The following is a 17,714-nucleotide window of genomic DNA, read 5'->3' on the forward strand; positions in this document are numbered from 1 at the left end:
GACACTTTTTTATTCTTTAAAAAAAAAAGAAATTGTTTGTAGACGCGGTATTGCAATGGTGGCTGTGATCTGATTTGTATTTCCTCTTTTAGTGCACAATTTAGTCACCGAATGGTGGATGTTATTTGCTTTAAAAACGCTTACTGACTTAGTGCTTGTTAGTGGGTTTTTATTCAAGACAATATAGCACATTGAGCTTCCCCCAATACACAGTAAAGTAAGTTCTATATACGTTCTAAAAAGCACTTAGCTGTATTTATTCCAAAACATAACATGCCACTCGGTTTTAAGTGTTCATCACTTAACCAGTGGATGGCACTCATGCACTCAGCGTTCCCATAGAAGAAGACAGGAACAGGAAGTTATTGTAGCTAACACAGGCAGCACCACTCACTCACATATACGCATGGATTATTCTTGAAGCGCCACATGTAAGTGACTTTTAAGACACTATTACATGTGTAATGTAGATATATGTGTGAACTAAATATAGTAGTTAGTGTTCGTTTACCTTAAGTGGTAACCGCTAGCGCTTAGCGCGCTAATGCTAATAGCGTATGCTAACCGTTTAGCATAGGATAATTTTGCTGGTGTTTCATAATGCATATGTGTAGAACGAAGATAATAAATTATGAGCATCCCACCTTACTGGTTTAACAACAACAACAATGCTCGATTAATTGATGGAATAATGGATAGGATGATTGATTTTTTTTTAAATATTTGATAATGTGAAAGCACTTGTAGAAATTAATTCATTGAACAAATTATTATTATCATTATCATCACACAGATGCACATCAGGGGTGCAAATTGCCCATGTCACATGCCACCACCAAACAGTGATATATATATATATATATATATGTATATGTATATATATATATATTAATTACCCCCCCCCCCCTAGTTTCATGAACTCTTCTCCAGGTGGAACCATGGAATCACACATTTGGAAGGTTATGATTGAAATGAAATGTTCTAAGAAGTACGTGTCTCTCGGAAGGAATTTTTGATGTAGGCTAATACTTGGTAAGAGAACGGTTACCCAGGTTTTAGACATACTTCTGAACAAGTTGGAGTCTTGTGAAAGTCAGTACGCAGAATCAATCAAATTACCCATGGTCGTTATTGGTTCAGCCGTCATTGTGAAAGGATCTGTTGCACGTGGTTAGACGGGGGCAGCGCATAGTCTCAACACTCATTTCCACACTTTGCATTCCCAGCCGGCAGAAAATGCACCATGTTGTTTGTGATCAAATAATAAGAACCCCCTTTAAGAACGCCGTTTTTTTAGTTGCAGTGGGTTTGTAGTTCTCTCTGTCTAGTTCTTTTTATATGCGTCTGGTTTAAGACACCTCACATGAAAGTTGTCCAGTTCCCTAAGTTGCCATCCACAGAGTGTCCACGTCCCACCATCGTAGAGCAGAACAGTCAGCACGATAAAACCTTCAACATCCCATCGTCCATCACCCTCATTTAATTGTCGGAGAGGGGAAACTGGTGTCTCCCAAAAATGTCAATTTTGGCTTTAACAGCAGTCTGTTCTTACATACCGTCGCTGTCCACTGAAAAGCATGTGTCTCCAATTATGAAATATGTAATAAATTTGGAGATTTTCTTTGGACAGTGTTGATATGTGCTGTTGAGGAGAAGTTTGAGTATGATGGAGGGGGAAAAAATCCACAAAAATGTTACCGTCAAAGCTTATAAATTTGTTATTTCATGAACTTAAATACTGCTGTACTGAGAAGCAGATGATAAAAATGCTGTATATGTTGCATGTTATAGCTTAAGTACTTTTATGATATAAAATCATATATCATGATTTATGATATATGATACATTAGATGAATTTTTTGACATCTAATATCAAAATGTGCTCCAATAGCTTGAGCTGAGTAACAAACAAATGCTAAATCAGCTAATGACAAGCTAACCTGCCTATTTTGTCAAAGCAAGACATAGCAAGTACAGGTATCTGCTTTCCAGTTTAGGTCATAAAAGTAAAAAAGGAGAGATACCTGAAAAATCGACTTAGGGATGGATGGTAATGAAGTACGGCTATCGTTACTTCCCACAGTTGAGGAGTCACGATTGCGTATGCAGGGCAGGCTGCACTGTCTGACCTTTTCTATTTGCATCCATGAGGCTTCCGTGCTAAACATATCGGTCCGAATTTGCGGCCGAAATAGAAAGTGCAGGAGCATGTTTGTGCGCTGACAGAGCTTATCGCTAGTGGCCCTCGGCTCGCTCAGCTGATATGTAGCTGACCTGTTGGTTCCTGGGAAATTTTTGTCGAGCTGTCAGTATTAATGCAGCAGTAAACACAAAATATTAGAATGTCGGGAAAATAACTATTGGGGATATAGCAAAGCTCCCATTTATATACCATTTTTTAATCACAAAGCGATGTTGTTTTGCTCTTACACTCCTTGCACAGTATAAAGTGTTATTTATTTCAGTACACTCGACTTGATCCAAATCAACACAACATAATGTCACATAATAGTGTTTCACTATAGCTGAATATCCAAAGGAAACTATGAACGTAGCTACATGCTAATTTAGCTGCTAGCTAACCGAAAAACTAGCACAATTGCTTAGCTGCTAAACGTGGCCTCACATCACTGATCTGTACATATGACTGGATAGCCCAGGGGTGGGCACACTCGGGCCTCGAGGGCCGGAGTCCTGCAGGTTTTGGATGTTTCCCTTCTCCTGATAGAGGATCAGCTCATCAGCAAGCTCTGCATAAGCTTGGTAACGATCGGGTTGATTGGAATCAGCTGCGTTGCAGCAGGGAAACCTCCAAAACCTGCAGGACGCCGAGTTTGACCACCGCTGGGTTAACCGATAGGCCAAGACACTTGAAGCCGCTAGGCCGCCATATTACTCCTCCCAAGAAATGTATCTTGGCATACGATTCTATACATTTATAGTATCGAAATTGAAGAACATTTGAGACAGTACTTAGTAGAAACAGCATGATTTATGATGTTTTAAATTTGTTAAACATAAACAAGAGGACTTAAGCCATTTTGCAACTTGCCTCAAATACATGTATAAATTATAGGCTTAATGGTGTTTACAGGAGGAAACTTTTATATTTTTTCATTAAAGAATTATAACTAATTCATCAAAAAGATACCTCTGCCAAATCTAATATCTAAAGGGTCTAAGGAATTGAGCGATAAAAGAACAAGGGGGTCTTCAAAGCAGCACATACCATCCACTTGTTAATTTTTTATTTATTTTTTTACCGCCACAAACCCCCTCCCCCGTCCCCCGACACTATAATAAGAGCCTATGAGCTTGTATATGTCTAATCTGTACGTATAGTTTATACAGTAGTCCGCTCGCAAGATGGGAGGAGTAAGATGGCCGCCCTGTCGCTTCAACGGCTTGCACAGGCGTGTATGGGCTATAGGCTATCCAGTCATAAGTACAGATCAGTGCCTCACACCAACACAGCAGTGCAGTCATATGCTAATGCAAATGTTGTTGTCCATCTTTCATTCCTATGAAAATTGTTTTAAATGTAAAAAAAAAAAAAATAGAGAATGGAATGGGAGCTATGCTGTAGTTTCCGTTTCAATGATTGCTTAGTGTAGCTTTGAACAGTTCACGCTGGGCCTTTTTTCCCGTCAACGGTTTCAAGAAAAGAATTTGATGGCTCCGCTTCAGGCGACAGAGGCACTTTAAGCCTCCACCACACCCACACTGTTTTTATCATCAGCCTATCAGCGCAAATAACTAATGACACTTTCCTGGCAGAGCGGACGTCGGCCGCACGCTCCTTTGAATATCTGCCCCAATACCAGTGATTTCATCCAACCCGTCCCACAATTGCAGACTTCCACGAGCATGCAGACTGCATTTGATCCCTGGAGTCTATTTCGTACCGCGACCGTCTGGCCGGCAGCAGACGACGGCAAAGCGTCCCTTGCAAGGATATCTTGACTCGTCCTTGCCAGAGCTGGAATTGAACTGCTTTTGTCCCCCCAAAGCTAAACGCTCAGGCAGTGTGTCCTCCGTTTAATAACTTTCTCAATGCGAAACAAATCAATTAAAGAATGTAGCAGGCTGAGACACATAATGACAGTTAGTGTTTTTAGGTGTTCATCAGATGAACTAGATGTATCATGTATTTATTTTTCCAAATCACGTTTTACTTTTACTACCTAGATCGCCACATACATAAAATGAGGCTTCAAAATCGGAAAAAATCAAATCCATCGTTTCCACTCATATGTATGGCGATTGCATTAAAACCACATCGCTGTGTTTTCCACGGCCCGACATGAGGCTAGCCATTAGCTAGCGCAAAAGCTAGCAGCTTCATGGACACCTGTTAGCTTACAAGCTAGCTGATGGTTCCTTGCTTGGTGTTGTGTCGATGTGTCAGTCCACAGAGACAGTTAAGGGAAAGTCAAACATTTATTAAATACGACGGCATATGTTTTTGTTTTTTTAGCCTGCAGCTCACATTAGCCCCCTAGCACAGAATACATAATCATTTGGAATTTAAATCGCAACACAGAACTGTTCTGTACATTGTGGCGTTCAAGGAAGGGTGTAATGATACATTCGAGGAAGGTGGGAAGTCGGACATGTCACACTTGGAATCTGCCAGTTCCGACCTCAAAGCGTTCAAAGCCAATGCAAACAACGATGGCTGATACCGATAAATTGTTTGTTGTTCTGGTTAACGCAGTCGGTCCAAATCACTTTGGGTTACGTTTCAAAGGTCGTTCCCGTGCACACTTCCTGGTATGAAGTCGAAAAAGCCTGACTTCCCACCTTCCTCAAATGCAGCAAAAGCATAGCTAGCTAACTAGCTAGCTAACTAACATACATAGATTACAAAGATACCTAGCTAACTGCATGCTTTAATTGTGCAAATTGACCAGGTAATTGTAACTAAGCAACCTCTAATGTTAACAAAAGCGTTCTAGTTCTTTCATAGTGGGGGGGAAAGCCATGTCCAAAATATCAGGATAACTTAAAACGCGAAAAATTGTTTAACGCAATATCTCCACAATTTAGTACTGCATAGTTCTCAGTCTTAGCTTACGTTTTCAGCTATTTTCCTCAAACATCTGTAATATCTTTACAGTAGAAAAAAAAATATCTATGGTTTCACTTGACAGGGTCTTCAAGTGCAAAGCGTGAGTACTTTTGCCACTTCTGGTGTGCGTATGGCAAGACTACTGTCAGCGAGTGTAAGTGAGAGTTGGGGCGACATGAGGTCACAGCTGCTCAGCTGTCTGTCTGGTCTATTTTAAACGGCAGTACACATCAGCGCTTCTGTCTCACCGGCTCAGCCAAATCCACACCTCATCTTCTCGACACGCGTCTAATCCACGCTCAACATCGCGCAGTCGCGCGCACATCGTAAACATTTTCCGGCAAAAGACTACTCGGCGCAAACTGTCGACCGACTGACACTAATAGGCTGTTTGTCCTTTTCATGTATTGTGATCTCAGGAGAATTAAGTAGCTTTTTACAAGCTGTGTATGCATACCAAGCCTAAAAGGCAAACTTATAGGACTAAGGGAGCCAAAAATTTAGCTAGCTATGTTAGCTCAGCTGCTATGCTAACCGGTCAAGACATAGCTATGTATACACTACAGGTATAACAAAACCACAGAAGTATTTTTTTCTGACAATATTAAATGAGTTGGTTTTATGACACACTCCATTGCAGCTTTAATGGGAGGACAAATGCAAAAAATAGAAACAACTCTTGATAGGGCTGGGCAATTTTACCTAAAAATTAAATCTCCCAATTTTTTAAACAAAAAATGTGATTTATGATTTTTCCTGATTTTTTTATTATTGTTATTATTGTATTTATTTATTTTATTTGACATAAACCAAGAAGTTAAAAAGTTTTGCTTTTATTTGATCAGTTAACAAAAGTAACCATATTTTTTCTCTTGGAATCAATGTGCAAAACTTCTACCTTGAATACTTCTGGAAATGTAAATCTATGCGTTGATAAAGTAAAAAAGTAAAACGTTTTTTGTCAACTTTGTTTTAAACGCTAAACAGTGCTACTTGTGTCCCTCAATATGACACAAATAAACGTCCCATTTTGGCTTTAATGTTGGAATCGAGGTCTGAGCTTGTCATCCCCTCCAACTGTCTGCTGATTTTACAAGTACAAGGACTGTTATGTAAATTGAGGTGGCTGTTTTGCCATGACTGGCAAATTTCCTTCTAGCGTTATTTGATTGGCCAGTCCCCGGTGTAAGAAAGCCTCCGCCTGCCGTAAATCGGCTATTTTACCGTGATCAGTCTGCTTCACTAAGTTCACTCCCATCTAAAGATCTCCTTTCACTTTTCAATTGGTTTTGTCACTGAAAATAGGCTGTTATCAGCATTACCAGCCCACTATACGACATTTCATAAGGATTTTATGTCGCAGACGACGCAGGGGCTGATAAGCGTCACGGTGCATGGCAAGTGAAAGTAAGCTTGTCTTTCATACCGGTAAGTGCTTGCAAGGCGAGTCCGTCTTGACGAGATAGCGTACATGTTGCGACCACGCAGCGACATAAACGTGCACATTTATAGTAATAAAAATATCGCTAGCATTTGAGTTGCCAGTCACGGCAAAATAATCACTGCCTAAACAAATGCCGTGGGGCAATTTAAGCAATATACCGGTACTTGCGGCTAGGTAGCAGTAGCACATACCTGGGTTCTCCCGTTTTCAGCAAGTGGTGAAATCGAGTCTTCCTCACTGTATACACGGGTGCGATATCATTAGCAAGGTGCAACGTGTCCGCTTTGGTGATCGCTCTTATTGTGCCCCTTTCATGTCATACGTGCTTCCTTGTGTAAATGACTCCTCCACGGTAACATAGTGAACAGTTGTTGTTTTTTTAAGTGGGAGTTCGTTTGCTTTTGTTGAGTTCCTTCCGTATGAGTGTGTGACAGAGCTAACGCTACGGAAGCCCATTGGGGCGAAAGCCGCGGGCGCAACGAAAGGGGGGAAAAAACAGCGATGTTAAACATTTTTAAATCGTTCACAACAAAACACAGCCCAGCCCTAACTTGACCTAATGATGTCTATTCTGATATGTCACTTTTTTTCTCCCTTCCTTGAGATGGGTTAAAAGGTTTTAATAACAGGGTTGCGAGTAAGGGTGTTAGAAAAAATCGATTTTTAAACATCAAATTTTTATGGAAATATTCAACAAAACGTCTTACTAAGGGTTAGGATTCACACATTAAGCATGGAAGAATATTATATTAATGGAACATTAAGCCTTAATATTTTTATTTCAGTGTTGTTCAGACATGAAACAGACTGCAACCTGTGTGTTCAATGCAGTGGCTCAGTTATAAGCCTGAATTTTCAGATAAATAAATACATTTTCATACAAATCTTACAGTGTTCATGTACAAGTTTACTCATTTGTATTTTCTAAATTTGAGTAAGAAAAAAAAAATTGTATCGGGATTAATCTGCATCGAATCGAATTGTGACCTATGAATCGTGATACAAATTGAATCGCCAGGTACTAGGCAATTCACAGCCCTAGTTGTGAGTATGCTGAGAGACAAAACTTCCAAAGATAGCATTACATTACGGTGGACACCCAAGATAGGGACCGGGCCGCTCCATAAATAGTGAAAACCTGCATATAAATGACACCCATTGAAATACTATACATGGGATTTTTTTTCTAACCCCAAAAACATCTTCAAAATAAACCTGCGTTTTCCATGACAAATGGGGGTTGGCTCCGCCCCCTGAAATATATGCATATATAAAAATAAAAAAAACAATGAGGGGAAAAACTGCGAAAAGGGGAATCTACGGGTGCTGAACCGTGAGTATGCGGGGGTCCACTATACTACTATTTAAAATATGTCTATAACAAAAGTTCTTTTAACAGTTGCAAGGAAACATATCAACAGAATCCTACCCAAAAATAAGCTGATTCATCTGTTGTATTTTTCTATGTAAGTTGCAAGTTGGTCATCAAGAAATAGGGCCAAGAGAGAAAAAATAAAGATTTTCGGGTGTGCTCAAGAGGTATTTAATGTTTTAAAAATCGCTGGTGTCAGGCCAAATCATTGTACTTGCAAAATCGTCACTTTTCAGGAGACATATTTTTTCAACAATTAACATTGCATCATCAAAGAGAGAAAGCCATTTTAAACACTTTAGATTAGTCAATAATTTGTAAAAATGACACCCACACGTGTGGACTAGCCAATAATATAGAATTTTGAAAACATATAAAATTTGACAAATTGTGACTTTTAAGTTTTGGGCCAAACACCAGAGATATATTAATTAAAAATAATAACAACAAATTTGAAATGACTTAATACAATTACAGTTACCCTTGGTCTTGGGACAAGTACAATTGACGCAACAAGTGCATGCTTCTGTATTTTGTGTGTGTAATTTCATGAGGGTGGGGACAATAAATGTCGTCCAATTCTGGATTGACCCATTAATGAAAACAGACGAATAATCAAGTCGAGTTCATTGATATAGCATCCATCCATCCATCCATCCATCCATCTATCTTCTACCGCTTATCCGGGGTCGGGTCGCGGGGGCAGCAGCTTTAGCAGGGAAGCCCAGACTTCCCTCTCCCCAGCCACTTCAGCCAGCTCCTCCGACGGGATCCCAAGGCGTTCCCAGGCGAGCCGATAGACGTAGTCTCTCCAGCGTGTCCTGGGTCGTCCCCGGGGCCTCCCGCCGGTGGGACATGCCCGGAACACCTCCCCAGGGAGGGGTCCAGGAGGCATCCGAACCAGATGCCCGAGCCACCTCAACTGGTTCCTCTCAACGCGGAGGAGTAGCGGCTCGACACTCTCTCCCTCCCGGATGGCCGAGCTTCTCACCCTATCTCTAAGGGAGAGCCCGGCTACCCTGCGGAGGAAACTAATTTCGGCCGCTTGTATCCGGGATCTTGTTCTTTCGGTCACGACCCACAGCCCATAGGTAAGGGCAGGAACGTAGATCGACCGGTAAATCGAGAGCTTTGCCTTTCGGCTCAGCTCCTTCTTCACCACAACGGACCGATACAGCGTCCGCATCACTGCAGACGCTGCACCGATCCGCCTGTCGACCTCCCGCTCTAACCTTCCCTCACTCGTGAACAAGACCCCAAGATACTTGAACTCCTCCACTTGAGGCAGGATCTCATCCCCGACCCGGAGAGGGCACTCCACTCAGTTTCCGACTGAGGACCATGGTCTCGGATTTGGAGGTGCTGATTTTCATCCCAACCGCTTCATACTCTGCCGCGAACCGCTCCAGTGAGAGCTGGAGATCACGGCTAACAGCCAACAGCACCACATCATCTGTAAAAAGCAGAGATGCAATGTTGAGGCCACCAAACCGGACCACCTCAACGCCTCGACTACGCCTAGAAATTCTGTCCATAAAAGATATGAACAGAATCGGTGACAAAGGGCAACCTTGGCGGAGTCCAACCCTCACAGGAAACGAATGCGACTTACTGCCGCCAATGTGGACCAAACTCTGACATCGGTCGTACAGGGACCGAATAGCCCGTTGATATAGCATCTCATCACAAAACATTCTCAAATGGCTTCACGGCCTCACAATTCACAAAAATCAATGAGATACCTTAATCTAGAGCCCATCCATGCAAGGAGATATGGAAGAGAAGCGGCAGTAAAACAGGCCAAAATCCAGAATGATCAAGTGCCATATTTGTAGAAAGAAATACAGATAACACAAATGACATTTTAATACTTTTGTCCATTTCGAGCTATTTTAGGAACTTTTGCTTTAGTGAAAGGATACGAATAACATTGTCAACATGGTTAGGAAATCCATAATGCGTGTTAATATTCTAGTAAATTTCCTAATTAACAATGTCATCAGGATTTAATATTACAATCAAAGACCTTTCACTGAAATTCTGCATGAAAGACCCCTATGGAGCCTTAGCAACATAGTGTCAAGTGAAGACCGCAATCGCTGACAAAAAAAAAAAAGGTTGATAATTGCTTCTTTCCTTCTCATCATTGGCCTCACTAATCAATTCCCATCACGAGAAGAAAAAAAAAAAAGTGTGTGTCTGCTTCTGTGTGGACGCCAGTCACACGAGGCTGGTCATCATGTCATGTTCAATTCCCCGTCAGACTCGCTCTATTTGTCAAGTCGCAGCCGTGCCAGTCGCTGGTGTCCTGGAGATGGATGAGCGTGGCTGTGACTGTCCCGCGGATCCCTTGGGTGTCGTTCCACCTTCCCAAATCTCTCCCGCGCTCACTTTCGTCTTCTATCATTATCATTAGCAGCTCGCAACACAAACGTGGTATTCCCGCACTGCGACTGCTGTTTTACTTTTCGACTCCTAAATTCTAAATTCGTGCCATCAGAGTGAGTCTTCTGTTTAGTGCATAACTTGTATTATTAAAGAGGATGTATAATTTGTTATACAAAAATGGTGTGTGTGTAATGTAGTGATTTTGTGAAGAAGTGCTGCTTCTATGAGTGAAAAGACAATTATTTGAAGTTGATGTTTGTAGATAAATGCAGTGGTGGGGCGTTGAGATACAAGTGTTTGTTGATACGAACCATCACTTGAACCATTTGATCATTTTGGGATTCGAGGAAACTTTAGACTCCGACCACTAGATGGTGGTAGCACACTTACAGCCGGCCACCATTATGTTACTGCGATTTTTTTTGAGCCACGCTTTTTAATGTAACAACTCCCACATAATACTTCCGATTTACACCGTTCAAATTTCAACTTGCTTCAAAAATTCATATATATCGTCTGCTTCCACACTACTTACAGTATTCGCACAATTTACCGTTAAATATAAACTTTTCCCCATTCATTTTCAATGGGACAGACGTTGACATTTTTCTAACCCCGGGATTACACCGCATGCATGTGCGTTGCGTCTCCGCTCCGCTCCGGCAGCGCAGCAGATTCGTTTCCGTTCTGTCAGCTTGTTCAAATTAAACAGTTGCGTTTGTGCTGCGGATCAACTGCGGAATCGCTGTGTCGTGCCGGAGCCCGCCGCACGGTAACACCCAATTCACACTGACTGCGTAACGGACGCGGGGCGTTTTCCGTACGGCCGCCACAAGGAATAGAAAGGTGTGAACCCCCGTGATCTTGTGGTCTGGCGGGTGCAGATTTCCGGACATGGACAGCTCACGCAAAGCAAGCGGTGTGAATTGCAGTCCGTGCGGCGGCCGTACGGAAAACGCACCGCGGCCGTTCCGCAGTCAGTGTGAATTGGGTGTAAGACCTATTTTCTATTTTTGACTGACGGCATCCATCAAATGGCAAACTAGCACGTAACACTTTGAGCGGGACAGGAAGACCGGCGCAGTTTCAAAATAAAAAATTCTGGTTGCTTTTCAGAATAAAATACCCACTAGACCCTATTTCGCAATCATGTCAGCAAAACGTCACAATGCTTAACGCTTAATTTACTGCAGCGAACATGGACGAGGAGATATTTATAATGGAGGTGGATTATATTTGACACGGCACATCCTTTTCATTTGGACAACCTGAAAAGTGATGCTGCATGGGACGTCGATTGTAGGAGTTGTGGGAGTGGACGGTGAGTTCAATCAAAGGAAGTCCACCCTCTCTTTCTGCTTCTCTGTTGATCACAGACTTTGTGTGTTTGTCGTTTTTAATGCCACATTATCGCGCGCAATCACGCGAGACACGGCGGGAAGTTGTCGGCGACGAAGCTGTGTACAGCCGATGAGTTTTGTCCATAAAATTGACGTGTCCGGAACACGCAGTCAAGACGCAGCTGAGCGGAGCCGCTACGCACACGCATGCGGTGTAATCCTGGCGCCCTTCCACGCTCACTTCCATTCATACAACTGATCATCATTACCAGCTCTTAATACTGCTCAGTGGCGTAGTTGGTGTAGTGTATTGTCTAGTAACCAGGAGGTCGCGGGTTCGAGTCTCACCTTTGACGAGAACCTGGTTTCAAACCCCGCTTGGAACACATTTTAGTACATTCGATGGTTTGATACCAACTGACTATCATATCAGGAAATTGATGATAATTTCTCTGAAATGATTACATCCCACCTTAGACAGATCGCAGTTCATGTTTTTTTTTTATTCATTTATTATTTAACTACAATTGAAAATTAGTAATTTTCACATGATTGATCTTTCAATTTACTTCATAAGCACATGCATTCAAATCTTAGCATTCAGATAATAGCATTCAGCTTTTTAGCATTCCCACGCAATTTCTAAAGAAATTCTACTTCACATTGGTTTTCTTGCAATGGAAGGACAATATCAGTTGACATCATATGATGTCGATAAAGTGTTTAAATTGGATTTTCTTTTTTTGGACTTGACATTTTTTCGACGAAAGTATGTTTAGTAACACATGTGTTACTTAAATGGTTAACAAATAACAAACATGGATTTTTGAGTGTGAGTCCAAGCTCTATTTCCTTTCATTTCAATGATTTGAGATACAAGTGTATTGTGTGGTTATCTCTGCATCTGACTTTGGGTTTGAGCCGTCAACCGCTAGCTCCGCCCCTAATCTTAATGGCTATGGTAAAAGCTGTACCCAGTAACGTATGATGTGAGAAGTGGGTTAGTTGCATAAACAGGACAGGACAGGACAGAATCTTCAAAAACTGTCAAATAAAAATAATAAAATAGTTTAAAAAAAAAAGAAGTTAAGAAACAATTAGTTTTTTTCTTGCACTACAACATTTTCTCAAATAGTACAAAACATTCTAATAGACACTGTGCCTCATATTTTCTTCTTTTGTTCTTAAGTGTTTGCCTTATCATGCCACAACAGTTTTGCTGTACAACAGGAGAGTTCGATGCACTCTTTTATTGTTGTTTGCATTGAGAAGGACATTTATTTGAAATACAGTTCGGCAAAACAAGGCTTGAGGAGACAGGCAGAGGGGAAAAGAACAAAAAGAAAACAATAACAGCATAACAGTAGCATATGCCAACAATAACTTTACATATGAACTGGAATTTATGGTTATGTGGACTCGGGGAGGAATGGATGTGATAAGTAGAAAATAGGACGGAACAGGGCTAGTGAACCAACAAGTCCCAACAAACATTTTTAATCCAAATAAGACGACATTCCAACTATGGAAATTAAGTGTAATAAATAAATAAAGAATAAATACAAATAGAGAAAGCAAAAATGAATGCCTTGCCCCTAATAGATACATGCTATGCAAACAAATGCCCCACTATGAGAAAACACTGCATTTGTTATGAAATAAATGCCTCTTGTGAGCAAACTTTGTCAGGTGGTAATAAACCAACGACACATTTCAATTTGAAAGTGTGACAATTACAACGGATGAAACGATGTTATCTTAAACAGGATGCATCGAGTGAGATACCGCAGCCATGACAGTCATTTCAGACCTTTATGGACAAAAACATATGTCTGTTCTCAACTCGTTTTGATGTTGTTGGCAAAACTTTATTCAATTACATTACATTTGCAATTATCTTTAAAGATTTTTCAAATGAGAGCAACACAACATGAGCAGTGTTCTCATTGCGGTTATAGTGTTTAGCACACCATGCAGTAGTGCTATAACTAACTAGCCTAATCATTGTAGAATTTTGTGAATATTATTTTAAAAAAGAGGCTTCAAACTGCTTTTTTTTTTACCACTCAGTTTTTTTATTGCCTAACTAAACATAAAGCAAAGACAAATACACATTTTGTAGTTAAACAACCATCGAGCTAAACCTTTAGTCCGCTATCTTAAGGCTAATGCTAGCATAGGCAATGATTATCGTCTGTAGCAGTTATAAAGTATCCCGGTGGTCATTGTTTATAAACATAGTGAAATGGTCCACACAAGAACCATTGCAATGTAATATGTTAATCCATGTCGCAATAAAATAACCCGTAGGAAGCCCAAGTGTGTTTATCAGCCAACAAGTCATGTTTATGACATTTGCGTCTCAATGACACTTAAACACACTCATGAAAGTTTATGTTCATTTTGTTAGAAAACCAATTCCACTGTCTCATTTAAACAGTGTGTGATTCCTTTAATGGAAACTAGCCGAGGAATGCCGAAGGAATGTATGTTATTCCAAAATGGAAGTGGGATTTAATAACGAGGGAGTCTTGGTGGGGGGCTGAGAACAGGAAGTGACTTTTCATGCTTTTCAAGGGTGCATTTGCCAATCTGGACCTGACAGAGCAATTCGATGAGAGTTGAGGTGAGAAGTTTAATCAGTATTTTTAGTTGCTTAATTACTATTTGATCTGATTTGTAGCTCTGTTATTACGTTGTCCTTCATTCCTGTTGTTCATCTTCAGATGTTTCTTCAAAGACTCTGTAAAGTGAACTGTGAGAGATTTATTTCTAAATGCAAATTCAGCAATAAGAATTCAGAGATGACACCATAGGCCAGGGGTGGCTAAGCGCGGTCCTCGAGAGCCCCTATCCAGCCTGTTTTCCATGTTTCTCTCCACTAACACACCTGATTCATGATCAAGATTGTCAGGCTTCTGCCAAGCTTGCCGATGAGCTGATCATTAGCTATTGTATAACTCATATTTTCATGTACACCGTTTTACAGCTTTATAAAGGACTCTTTTTTTTTTTTTAAACTCAAGTAATGAGTTGACAACATACATTATAGAACACAGGCCAAAGGTTGAATTAATATAATATGGCATTTCCACCACCAAGGACAGTCGCTTGACTAACCTACATATATCCCTTTTCTTCTCCTGGCGTTCTCAGCAAAAATCACTCTTGCAATCAAGGCCATACAAGTGTGATAATCATTTTAATGTGATTTAATAACAACAACCCCACTGGCCTCTCAATACAGCAAAAGTCTATTTGTTCTCCTCTTTCTGTACTGGAACAGTTGCTGCGCCCTTATTAATTAAACGTGCTGTGTTATACCATCAAAAGGTGCGGAAAAGTAGGATGACACAGGCTGGAAATCCAAGGATCCTTTATAAACACAGACAAACATACCAAACCAAACGACTTATTATTTTGTGGCCATTGCTTTTTGTATTACTTTTACAATTTTATTGATATGCTTCTAGATGGATGGTCTTGAAAATGCAATCCTCCAATGTTTATCCACTAAATTTACATACGATTGCCTTGTGGTATGTGGTTGGATGGTTGTATAGATAGTTTTATGGGTTAAAAGTTTGCCAGTCACACGGTCAAATCTCCGATCATTTCATTTTACAAGCTGAGCCTCATGTAACAAGTGGTTCCATACTATGCAAGCAGCTTCAGTCTCTTGGAATTAAATTGCCACAGGAACTTGCTGTTCTGCTACGTTGTTGTTGTATGTTTGTGCGGAGGGTTCTGACTGATGCCTTTACTTGGGTGCGGTTTTCTAGCAGTGCTATTTTGAAGTGCTGCAAGCTGACTATGCAGTGGAAAAAAAGCACAAGCTCTCTTGTTGCAAAGTTCTCCATAAATGGATTTAATTCCCAACTTTTCTGCTCTCCAGTCTAAAGTAATTTAAAACAGGAATTGTGCTCTGATTAGTTTGACACAACAAGACCTACATTTCTCATTTGTGACGCCCCGAGAATGCAAGCATTATCACTCCACTTTTATTTGGTCCCGCTTTGAATGTTGTATCCCTCCGTGCTCAGCTTATTTATACGCCCTTTCTCTCTTCTTATCATGCTTCAAAAGCAACCCCCGCTTTTGACTCACGGGTTGACTCAATATTTCTCATTTTCATCATCTGTCTGTCAACCCCCTGCATGTGTCATCGGAAATGCTCCTTTGTTGTCGTGTGCGACAGTGGCCTGCATGCCACAGAGATATTACACACGCACTCGTGGAGGCTGAACGTAATGGCAAAGATAAGTTATTGCAGATTGTGATGGCTTGTGCTTTGACTAAAAGACTTGAGACTCGACTAAACGATTTGAGACTCGGCATGGACTTGGGTGTTGAATATCCCATGCCACAGAAGCCCAGTAAGGAGAAGGAGCCAGATGGACTGTCATGAATGGAAAGACAAGTCCCTTGCATAGCATGTACCGCCAACAAAGGCTAACATCGATAAAAAACATACCAGTGGCTAGAAAAGGCTGGACTGACAGACAGTACGGAGTAACTAATGATGGCAGCACAAGATGTATGTAAATACCTCTATACGTATATACACTACTCACAAAAAGTTAAGGACACAGTATTTGGCTTTCAGGTGAAATTTATGGAAAATGTAAAAAGTTGACGGTACAGTGATATCATGAAAGTAGGACATTTAAGAAGAAGGATGCACTGGTGATTTACTCATTTCAAACAATTCATTGAAAGAAAACTTAACAACAATCGTGGGTACAACACAGGAAAAAAATTCTCAATAACTCGTCATGTGCCCTTGAGCAACAATTACAGCTTGACAATGACGTCTTTTGTTGTTCACAAGTCGACTCATTGTCTACTTAGGCATGGCATCCCACTCTTCTTGAAGGGCAGGTCATTGAGGTTCTGGGGTGCAAAGTTTCGAACCTCGACACGGTGACTCAGCTGACCCCACAGGTTTCCAATAGGATTCAGGTCTGGAGAAAGTGTAGGACATTCCATTTGAGGCACACCAGTCTCCAACAGCCGTTCCCTGATGATGCCACCTCGATGAGCTGGAGCATTGTCGTTCCTCGTTAGAGAACAGTAACTTGTGCAAAAAGTACTGAAACATTTAACAGTTGGACATGTGCATTCCAGAGCTTAGAGGTCACAATAAGTTCAACTGTAAAAGTTTGAATGCATTTCAGGCTCATCCTGAAATTTCACCTGAAAGACAAATATCCCTAACTTTTTGTGAGTAGCGTATGTATATTCATTTTCACATATATTTTTCAGTATTTTTTTATGTCCCTTTATCAGTTTGCCCAGAATTTTGGGTTGAAAATGCTCATGATGCCTTTTTTTTTTTTTAATTTAATTTTATTTTTTATTTTATTTTATTTTTTTCTTCTTTTTTTAAGAGCTCAGTATTGTTCATTCGGAAATGTCATCATCATTGCTCTTTTTTTTTTTTTTTTTTAAATATATATATATATATATATATACACATATATACATACATATATACATATATACATACATACATACATACATTTTTTTTTTTTTTTGTGTGTGTGGGTGAGTATGTGTATGTGCGTGCGTGCGTGCGTGCGTGCGTGCGTGCGTGTGTGTATTTGTTAGCTCACCAGAAAACCTATTAGAAAAAAAATCTCATACCGTTCACCTAAATCGAACACCAGGAGACCCGAGGGGACCGAAGAAAACCAAGGAAGGTGAAATCTAGCACCGACCAGACACCCCCCACCAGAACTCCTCCCCAGCCCAAGAAACATCCAGACCCCAACAAATCCAAAAAACATAAAATCAGGGAGGCCTCAAGAGACCAACGGAGAGACCGAGAAAAGGAAGGAAGGACAGACGAAGCCGCGTGAGATCCGAGACACCAGCCTCCACCGATTCAATAACCTGAGGAGGAAACAGATTGTGTCTGAGTTTCGGTAGATGCTGGTGTGGTGGATCTGGCATGCATGAAAATCTCCACCAAAGAGGGGAGCCGTCGACCCCCGCCGGAACAGAGCAAGCGCAACACCTCAGGGCCCCCCAGGCCGCGGCAGCGCCAAAGGACGACCCCCGGGCCCCACCAGGGCCACCGGCCGGAGAGCAAACCCA

The 17,714-nt window shown here is 41.0% G+C and overlaps 1 protein-coding gene across 1 annotated transcript in view; it reads left to right on the forward strand.

Annotated features, from left to right (window-relative positions):
• Positions 1 to 349: 349 nt before the first annotated feature.
• Positions 350 to 17,714, forward strand: part of gpc1b (glypican 1b) — a 145,046-nt gene continuing 127,681 nt past the window's right edge. Inside the window, exon 1 of the mRNA XM_086072557.1 lies at positions 350 to 431. The gene's annotated coding sequence lies outside the window, so the exon portion shown is untranslated. The remainder of the gene's footprint in view (positions 432 to 17,714) is intronic.

The sequence above is a fragment of the Leptonotus elevatus genome, chromosome 1 (assembly GCF_054856555.1).
Source record: "Leptonotus elevatus isolate MCC_2025b chromosome 1, RoL_Lele_1.0, whole genome shotgun sequence".
Taxonomy (NCBI): domain Eukaryota; kingdom Metazoa; phylum Chordata; class Actinopteri; order Syngnathiformes; family Syngnathidae; genus Leptonotus; species Leptonotus elevatus.